Here is a 10678-nt window from a genome sequence, read left to right on the forward strand (position 1 = left end):
GGCATGCAAAAGCTTAGAAAATGTAGCACTGTGATGTTTCCTCCAAAAATGACAAAGGTTTATCAGCACATGGAAAGAATAATCAAGAATTTGGGAGTGTGAAAGTTAAATTTTTAAAAAATGATTAAGGATTGACTAGGGAGCAAGGGAAGATAGGGGTGAAACAAGGGTTAAAATATATATATATATATATATATATATATGCTAAATAAAGGGAAATGCCATTGGAATGTAAAAAGGAGTTCCACATTTTAAATTACTATATAAGATAAAAGCTGAAAAACCCAATTACAAAGTAAAAGATGGCTGGTGTATATCACAAATTATTAGACATCAAGGCAGAAAGTGTTAAAATAGGACAAGAACTATTCCATGTAAAGAAGATTACTCAAAATGAAGTTATGGAGAATCCAAAGAGGGTCATAGAAGAAGTGGCTTTTATGAAGGATGACATGAGAATTTAGCATGCATTTAGGAGCTGATTGGCATCCTCCCTGGAGACTGGGGAAGCCAGCAGATACCACCTCTATGTTCTCACTTGAGCCTAGTACACATCTGGTGCAGTACACATTGCTTTTGCAGCTGCCACTGAAGGGAGAGGCCCCTGGATCACCTGGCTCTGATAGCCAGCAGGTTTTATACTTATGGGTGCCACAGAACTGTAGCAAAGAATCAGTCATTAATGGGTATAGCAGCCCTGCCCACACCTCCCAAGGGTATACACCTGGGCCCAGTGCAGAGGCAACATGCAAAAAAGCCCATCTCCCAGTTTTCTCCATGAGAGGGCCCTAACTACATACTTTCCCAGTTGCTGCCTACAAGTACAGCTTTCAATCAACTTGCATCTAGGTACAGACTGTAGTCTTCCCCTTTGGGAGCCACTAAGAACAAAGAAGGCAGCATGGAAAATCAAAAATGTTTAAGAGATAAAGAGCTCTGGTCAGGCTGATGTATAAGGTTCTCTTACCTAAGATCACTTTGTCAAGACTGAGAGAGGTGGCTCTTTTATCTAAGGTACAGAAACCAACACAGTCAAGGAAGATGAAGAAATGGGAATATGTTTCAAACAAAAGAATGAGATAAAACTTTAGAAACAGATCTCAATGAAACAGAGATAAGTGATTTACCTAATAAAGAATTAAAAATAATGGTCATAAAGATGCTCACAGATCAGGAGAACAATGTTTAAACAAAGTGAGAATTTCAAAGAAGGTAGAAAATATAAGAAAGTACCAAACAGAAATCAGAGAGCTGAAGAATACACTAACCAAATTGAAAATTCAATAGAGGAGTTAAGCAGCAGACAAGTAGAAGAAAGGATCAGTGAACTCAAAGACAGGGCAGTGAAATTTATCCAATCAGAGGAGCAAAGAAAAAAAGTAAAGACAGCTTAAAGGACTTATGAGACAACATCAAGTGAGCAAAAAAGTATATGCATTATAGGGGGTCCCAGAAGTAGAAGAGAGAGGGGCAGAAATCTTATAAAAAATATCAGCTGAAAACTTTCCTAACCTGGAGAAAGAAACAGACCAGATTCAGGAAGCACAGAGAAATCCAAAAAAGATAAATCCAAAGAGCCCTCACATGGAGACACATTATAATTAAATTGTGAAAAGTTAAAGACAGAGAATCTTAAAAGCAGCAAGAGAAAAACTTGTCATGAACAAAGGAACCCCCATAAGACTATCAGCAGATTTTTCAGCAGAAACATTATAGGCCAGAGGGGAGTGGTATGATATATTCAAAAGGGCTGAAAGAAAAAACAAACTGCCAATCAAGAATACTTTATCCAGGAAAGCTGTCCTTCAGAATTGAGAGTTTCCCAGACAAGCAAGAGCTGGAGGAGTTCATTACCACTAGACCAGCCTTATTAAAATGTTAAAGGGACTTCAACCTGAATCAAAGGATGCTAATTAGTGACAAACCTTTGAAAGTATGTCTCACTGGTAAAGATAAATATATAGTTAAATTCAAAATACTTTATTGTAATGGTGGTGGGTAAATCCTTATAACTCTGGTGTGAAGGTTAAGACAAGATGATTAAAAATAAGCATAGGGCTTCCCTGGTGGCGCAGTGGTTGGGGTTCTGCCTGCTGATGCAGGGGGCGTGGGTTTGTGCCCCTGTCTGGGAGGATCCCACATGCCGCGGAGTGGCTGGGCCCGTGAGCCGTGGCCGCTGGGCCTGCGCGTCCGGAGCCTGTGCTCCGCAACGGGAGAGGCCACAGCAGTGAGAGGCCCGCGTACAGAAAAAAAAAAAAAAAAAAAAAAGCATAACTTCAAAAATTTTTAATGGATACATAAGGTAAAAATATGTAAACTGTAACATCAAAAACATAAAATGGAGGGGGGAGTAGAGTGTAGAACTTAAGTATTTGAAATTAAGTTGTTATAGCTTAAAATATACTGTTATAAATACGAGATGTTTTATATAAGCCTCATGGTAACCACAAAGCAAAGACCTATAGTAGATGCACAAAAGATAAAGGAGTCTATGCACACCCCTACAAAAAAAATCATCAAACCACAAAAGAAGAAAGCAAGACATGAAGGAACAAAGGAATTACAGCCAGAGAACAATGAACGAAATGGCAATAGTAAGTCCATATCTAGCAATAGTAACCTTAAATGACTGAAAGGAAAAAAAAAAAAAGACCCAATTATATGCTGCATACATGAGAATCACTTCAGGTTTAAGGACACATAGAGACTGAAAGTGAAGGAATGGAAAAATATCTCATGAATGGAAACCAAAAGAAAGCAGGGTAGCTATATTTATATTGGACAAAATAGACTTTAAGACACAGACGTAGGAAGATAAAAGGTCATTATATTATGATAAAGGGGTCAATCCAACAAGAGAATAAAAAATTGTAAATATTTATCCACCCAACATTGCAGCACCTAAATATATAAAGCATTTATTAACAGACCTGAGGGTACTCCCTGGCAGTCCAGTGGTTAAGACTTGGTGCTTTCACGGCTGGGGTCTGGGTTCAATCCCTGGTTGAGGAACTAAGATCCTGCAAGCTGCACAGCGTGGCCAGTGGTGGTGGGGGGATGGGAAACGAGACCTAAGGGAGGAAGAGACAGTAATCCAATAATAGGGGACTTCAATACCACACTTTCAACAATAGATATTTCATCCAGATTGAAAATCAATGAGGAAACACTGGACTTAAATGATACGTTAGACCAGATGGACTTAGATACATTATGACGTTCTATCCAAGGGCAGCAGAATACATATTCTCAAGTACACATGTATCATTCTCCAAAATAGAGCATATGTTAGGCCACAAAAGAGGTCTTAAGATTAAGGAGACTGAAATTGCATCAAGCATCTTTTCTGGTCACAGTGCTATGAAACTAGAAATCAATTATAAGAAGAAAAGTGGAAAATTCACAAATATGTGGAGATTAAAAACCATGCTACTGAACAACCAATGGGTCAAAGAAGAAAACCAAACAGAAATAAAAAAATATTCTGACACAAATGAAAATAGAAATGCAACACACCAAGACATGTGATGGAGCAAAAGCAGTTCTAATAGGGAAATTTATACTGCACTAAGAATCAAGAAAGATCTCAAACAACCTAACTTTACACCTCAAGGAACTAGGAAAAGAACAAACTAAGCCCAAAGTTAGCTGAAGGCAGGGAAATAAAGATCAGAGCAGAAAGAAATGAAATACAGGCTAAAAAGATAATAGAAAACATTAAAAAAAATGAAGAGCTGATTTTTTAAAAAAGAAACAAATGACAAATCATTTGCTAAACTTAAAAAAAGAGAAGCCTCAAATAAATAAAATTATAAATGAAAGAGGAGATATTACAACTAGTACCACACAATGAATCATAAGCGAGTATGCTGAACAATTATACACCAATGAACTGCACAAACTAGAAGAGATGGAAAAAGTCCTAGAACCATATAACCTACAAGACTGAAGCATGAAAAAATAGAAAATCTGAACATACTAATTACTAGTGAGGAGACTGAATCAGTAATGAAAAACCTCCAAAATAAGAAAAGTCCAGGACCAGACAGCTTCATCGGTGAATTCCACCAAGCATTTAAAGAATTAATACTAATCCTTCTCAAGCTCTTCCAAAAAATAGAAGTGGGAATCCTTCCAAACAAATTTTATGAGGACATCATTACCCTGATACCAAAACCAAAACAGGACACTACAAGAACAGAAAACTACAGGCCAATATCTCTGATGAAAGTAGATACAAATATCCTGAACAACATATTAGCAAACCAAAATCTACAGCACATTAAAAGAATCATGCACCATAATTAAGTGGAATTTATTCCAGGGATGTAAGCATAGTTTAGTATCCATAAGTCAATGTTATAAACCAAGTAACAAAATGAAGGATAAAAATCATATGATCATCTCAAGATGCAGAAAAAGCATTTGATAAAATTCAACATCCATTCTTGTTAAAAACTCCCAATATAGGGGGTGTAGAAAGAATGTACTTCAACATAATAAAGGCTATATATGACAAGCCCACAGCTAACATCATACTCGATGAAAAGCTGAAAGGTTTTCCTCTAAGATCAGGAACAAGACAAGGATGCCTACTCTTACCAATTTTATTCAACATATTACTAGACATCCTAAGCAGAACAATTAAAATAGCAAGCAAGGAAAAGACATAAAAAGCTTCCACAAAAGGAAGAAGTAGATGAAATGCAGATGATATATTATATATAGACTACCCTAAAAACTCTACCAAAGAACTGTTATAATAAATGAATATAATAAAGTTGTAGGATACAAAGTCAATATACAGGCATACCTCATTTTATTGCACTTTGTAGATACTGTGGTTTTTTTTGTTTTGCTTTATTTTTTTAAACAAATTGAAGGTTTGTGGCAATCCTGTGTTGTCAGATGATGGTTAGCATATTTTAGCAATAAAATTAAGGTATACATATTGTTTTTTAAGACATAATACTAATGCACACTGAATAGACTATAGTGTAAACATAACTTATATGCACTGGGAAACAAATTTGCGTGACTTGTGATTTGCTTTATTGCAGTGGTCTAGAACTGAACCTGCAATATCTCCGAGATATGCCTGTATTTTTTTGTTTTTCAACAAATTGAAGCTTTATGGCAACCTTGCATTGTGTATCAAGCAAGTCTATCAGCACCATTTTTCCAATAGCATTTGTTCACTTCGTGTCTCTATGTCACATTTTGGTAATTCTCACAATATTTCAAACTTTTCATTATTATTATATTTGTTATGGTGATCTGTGACCAGTGATCTCTGATGTTACTATTGTAATTGTTTTGGGGCACAATGAACTGCACTCATATCAAGATGGTGAACTTGATAAATATTGTGTCTTCTGACTGCTCCACCAACTGGCAACTTCCCCATCTCTCTCCTTCTCCCTGAGGGGAGGGAACAGACCTCCTTACTCCCTGAGACACAACAATATTAATGTAGGCCAATTAATAACCCTACGTGACCTCTAAGTGTTAAAGTGAAAGGAAGAGTCACATGTCTTTCACTTTAAATCAAAAGCTAGCAACGATTAAGCTTAGTGAGGAAGGCATGTACAAAGCCGAGATAGTCTGAAAGCTAGGCCTTTTGTGCCAGTTACCAAGTGCTACTCCAGTGAACCCAGGGATGTTAAGAAAGTGAAACAGCCTCATTGCTAATACAGTAAGTCTCATACATATGAACAAGTTCTGTTGTGAGAGCGAGTTCATAAGTCCAATTTGTTCGTAAGTCCAATGCCTAGGTACCCAACTAACACAATCGGCTATATAGTACTGTACTGTAATCGGTTTATAATAGTTTTCACACAAATACATAAAAAACAAACACAAAAAATAAAGAAAACATTTTAGGTGTTACAGTACAGCACCTTGAAAAGTATAGTAGTACAGTACAACAGGTGGCATACAGGGGCTGGCATCAAGTGAACAGGTGACTGACTGGAGGATGGAGAAGAGGTGGGAGATGGTAGAGCTGAAGGATTGTCAGCAATAGGAAATGGAGGGTCTGGACAAAAGCACAACCACTTGTAGAGGATGCACGCAATGTGACAATATACACCAGACATGTGAACTAACATGTGACTGGACATGCAAACGCATGTTCGCATCTTTGAAAGTTCACAACTTGAAGGTTTGTATGTGGGGGACTCACTGTAAGCAGAAAGTTTTATTAGTCTGGCTAGAAGATCAAACTAGCCATAACATTCCCTTAAGCCAAATCTCAATCCAGAGCAAGCCTCTGGCTCTCTCAAATTCTGTGAAGGCTGAGACAGGTCAGGAAGCTGCAGAAGAAAAGTTTGAAGCTACCAGAGATTGGTCCTTGAGGTTTAAGGTAAGAAGCCAGCTCCATAACATCAAAGTGCAAGATTCAGCAAGTGCTGATGTAGAAGGTGCAGCAAGTTATCCAAAGATCTAGCTAAGATAATTCATGAAGGTGGCTCCACTAAACAACAAATATTCAACATAGATGAAACAGCTATTGAAACATCTATTGAAAGAAGATGCCATCCAGGACTTTCATAGCTAGAGTGGAGAAGTCAATGCCTGGATTCAAAGCTTCAAAGGACAGGCTAACTAACTCTCTTGTTAGGGGCCAGTGCAGCTGGTGAGTTTAACTTGAAGTCATTGCTCAACTACCACTCTGAAAATCCTAAGGCCCTTAAGAATTATGCTAAATCTATTCTGCCTGTGCTTTATAAATGGAAAAACAAAGTCTGGATGACAGCACATCTGCTCACAACATGGTTAACCAAATATTTTAAGCCCAGTATTGAGAACTGTTCCTCAGGAAAACAAAATTTCTTTCAAAATATTACTGCTCATTGACAATACACTTGGTCACCCAAAAGCTCTGATCGAGATGTACAGTGAGCTTAACATGGTTTTAAATTCTGCTAAAATGGCATCCATTCTGCAGTCCATGGATCAAGGAGTAATTTCAACTTTTAAGTCTTCTTATTTAAGAAATATATTTTGTAAAGCTATAGCTGCCATAGTGATTCCTCTGACGAATCTGGGCAAAGTCAATTGAAAACCTGAAAAGCATTCACCATTCTAGATGCCATTAACAGCATTCATGGAAACCATAAAAAGAATGAAAAGACAACCCTCAAAATGGGAGAAAATATTTGCAAACGAAGCAACTGACAAAATGTTAACCTCCAAAATATACAGGCAGCTCATGCAGCTCAATATCGAAAAAACAAACAACCCAATCCAAAAATGGACAGAAGACCTAAATAGACATTTCTCCAAAGAAGATATACAGATTGCCAACAAACACCTGAAAGTATGCTCAACACCACTAATCATTAGAGAAATGCAAATCAAAACTACAATGAGGTATCACCTCACACCAGTCAGAATGGCCATCATCAAAAAATCTACAAACAATAAATACTGAAGAGGGTGTGGAGAAAAGGGAGCCCTCTTGCACTGTTGGTGGGAATGTAAACTGATACAGCCACTATGGAGAACAGTATGCAGGTTCCTTAAAAAACTAAAAATAGAACTACCCAGCAATCCCACTACTGGGCATATACCCTGAGAAAACCATAATTCAAAGAGTCATGTACCATAATGTTCATTGCAGCTCTATTTACAATAGCCAGGACATGGAAGCAACCTAAGTGTCCATTGACAGATGAATGGATAGAGAAGATGTGGCACATATATACAATGGAATATTAGCCATAAAATGAAAGGAAATTGACTTATTTATAGTGAGGTGGATGGACCTAGAGTCTGTCATACAGAGTGAAGTAAGAAAGAGAAAAACAAATACCATATGCTAACACATATATATGGAATCTAAAAAAAGAAAAATGGACTGAGGACATGGGGAGGAGGAAGGGTAAGCTGAGATGAAGTGAGAGAGTGGCGTGGACATATATACACTACCAAATGTGAAATAGATAGCTAGAGGGAAGCAGCTGCATAGCACAGGGAGATCAGCTCAATGCTTTGTGACCACCTAGATGTGTGGGATAGGGAGGGTGGGAAGGAGACCCAAGAGGGAGGAGATATGGGGATGTGTGTATATGTATAGCTGATTCACTTTGTTATACAGCAGAAACTTAACACACCATTGTAAAGCAATTATACTGCAATAAAGATGTTAAAAAAAAAGAGTATTCATGATTCATGCCTTTAGGTCAAAACATCAACATTAACAGGAGTTTGGAAGAAGTTGTTTCCAACCTCATGGATAACTTGAGTGGTTCAAGATGTCAGGGGAGGAAGTAATTGCAGATGTGGTGGAAACAGCAAGAGAACTAGAATTATAATTGGGGCTTAAGATGTGACTGAATTGCTGCAATCTCGTCATAAAACTTGAATGAATGAGGATTTGCTTCTTAGGGATGAGCAAAGAAAGTGGTTTCTTGAGATGGAATCTAATCCTGGTAAAGATGCTGTAAAGACTTGAAATACAACTAAAGATTTAGAATATAACATAAACTTAGTTGATAAAGGAGTGGCAGGGTTTTGAGAGGACTGACTCCAATTTTGAAAGAAGTTCTACCGTGGGTAAAATGCTATAAAACAGCTACAGAGAAATTGTTCATGAAAGGAAGAGTCAATTGATGCAGGAAACTTCATTGTTGCCTTAGAAACTGCCAAAGCCACCCCAACCTTGAGCAACCATCATTCTGATCAGCCAGCAGCAGTCAACATTGAGGTAAGACCCTCCACCAGCAAAGGCTGAAGGCTCAGATGATGCTTAGCATTTTTTTTTAGCAATAAAGTGTTTAAATTTTTTAAAAAATTTATTCTTATTATTTATTTAATTTTAGTTTATTGGAGCTACCTTTTTCTTTTCTTTTCTTTTTTTTTTTTGGCCACATTGCACAGCTTCCAGGATCTCAGTTCTCTGACTAGGGATTGAACCTGGGCCATGGCAGTGAAAGACTGGAATCCTAACCACTAGGTCACGAGGGAACTCCCAGCAATAGAGGATTTTTAAATTAAGGTATGTATATTTTTTTTAGACATGGTGCTATCTCACACTTTAAATAGACTACAGTATAGTCTGAACATAACTTTCATATGCACTGGGAAACCAAAAAATTTGTGCAACTTGTGATATTTGCTTAATTGTGGTCATCTGTAACTGAATCTGCAATATCTCCAAGGTATGCCTGGTACAAAAATCTTTTGCATTTATATACACTAACAATGAACTATCAGAGAAATTAAGAAAATAATCCCATTTATAGCTGCATCAAAAATAATAAAGATACCCTAGGAATAAATTTAACCAGGGAGTGACAGATCTGGACACTGAAAAGTATAAGACACTGATGAAAGAAATTGAAAACATAAATAAATGGAAAGATATTTCATGCTCATGGACTGGAAGAGTATTATTAAAATGTTCATACTACCCAAAGTCATCTACAGATTCATTGCAATCTGTACCAAAATTCCAATGGCAAATTTTCAAAGAAACAGAAGAGCAATTCTAAAACTTGTAGGAAACCACTAAAGACCCCAAATAGCTAAAGCAAACTTGAGAAAGAACAAAGCTGGAGAAATCATATTCGTGATTTCAAACTATATTATAAAGCTATAGTAATTAAAACAGTATGGTATAGGCATAAAAATAAACACATAAATCAGTGGAATAGAGAGCCCAGAAATAAATCTATGCATATATGGTCAATTAATTTACAACAAAGGAGCCAAGAATATACAGTGGGGAAAGAACAGTCTCTTCAGTAAGTGGTGCTGGAAAAACTGGACAGCCATTTGCAAAAGAATGAAATTGGACCACTATCTTACACCATATACAAAAATCAATTCAAAATGGATTAAAGCCTGAAATTCAAGACCTGAAACTGTGAAACTCCCAGAAGAATACACAGGAGATAAGCTCCTTGACATGGGTCTTGAGAATTTTTTTTTTTTTTCTGTATTTCACACCAAAAGCAAAAATAAACAGGTGGGACTAGATCAAACTTAAAAGCTTCTACACAGCCAAGGAAATCATAAACAAAATGAAAAGGCAACCTATGGAGTGGGAAAAAATATTTGCAAACCATCTATTTGACAAGAGGTTAATGTCCAAAGTATATACAGAACTGACACAATTCAATAGCAAAAAAGCAAATCAATTAGAAACGGGCAGAGGATGTGAATAGACATTTTTCCAAGGAAGACATACAAATGACCAGCAGGTACACGAAAAGATGTTCAACATCAGTAGTCACCAAAACCACAATGAGATTTCACCTCACATGTATTAGAACGGCTATCATCAAAATGACAAAAGATAAGTGTTGTTGAGGATGTGAAGAAAAGAGAATCCTTGTGCACTGTTGGTGGGAATGTAAATTGGTGCAAGTATGGAAAACAGTATGGAGGTATCTCAAAAATTTAAAAATGAAAAAAATATGATCCAGCAATCCCAGTTCTGGGTATATATCCAAGGGAAATGAACACAGGATACACACACACACACACACACACGTGTGTGTGTGTGTATTGTGTACGTGTGTGTGTGTGTGTATATATATATATATATATATATATATATATATATATAAATCTACATTCCCATGTTCATTGCAGCATTATTTGCAATAGCCAAGGTAAGGAAACACCTAAGTGGCAGTTAACAGATGAATGAGTAAAAGATGTGGTAAAT

Source organism: Stenella coeruleoalba (genome assembly GCF_951394435.1).
Source record: "Stenella coeruleoalba genome assembly, chromosome: 8".
NCBI lineage: Eukaryota > Metazoa > Chordata > Mammalia > Artiodactyla > Delphinidae > Stenella > Stenella coeruleoalba.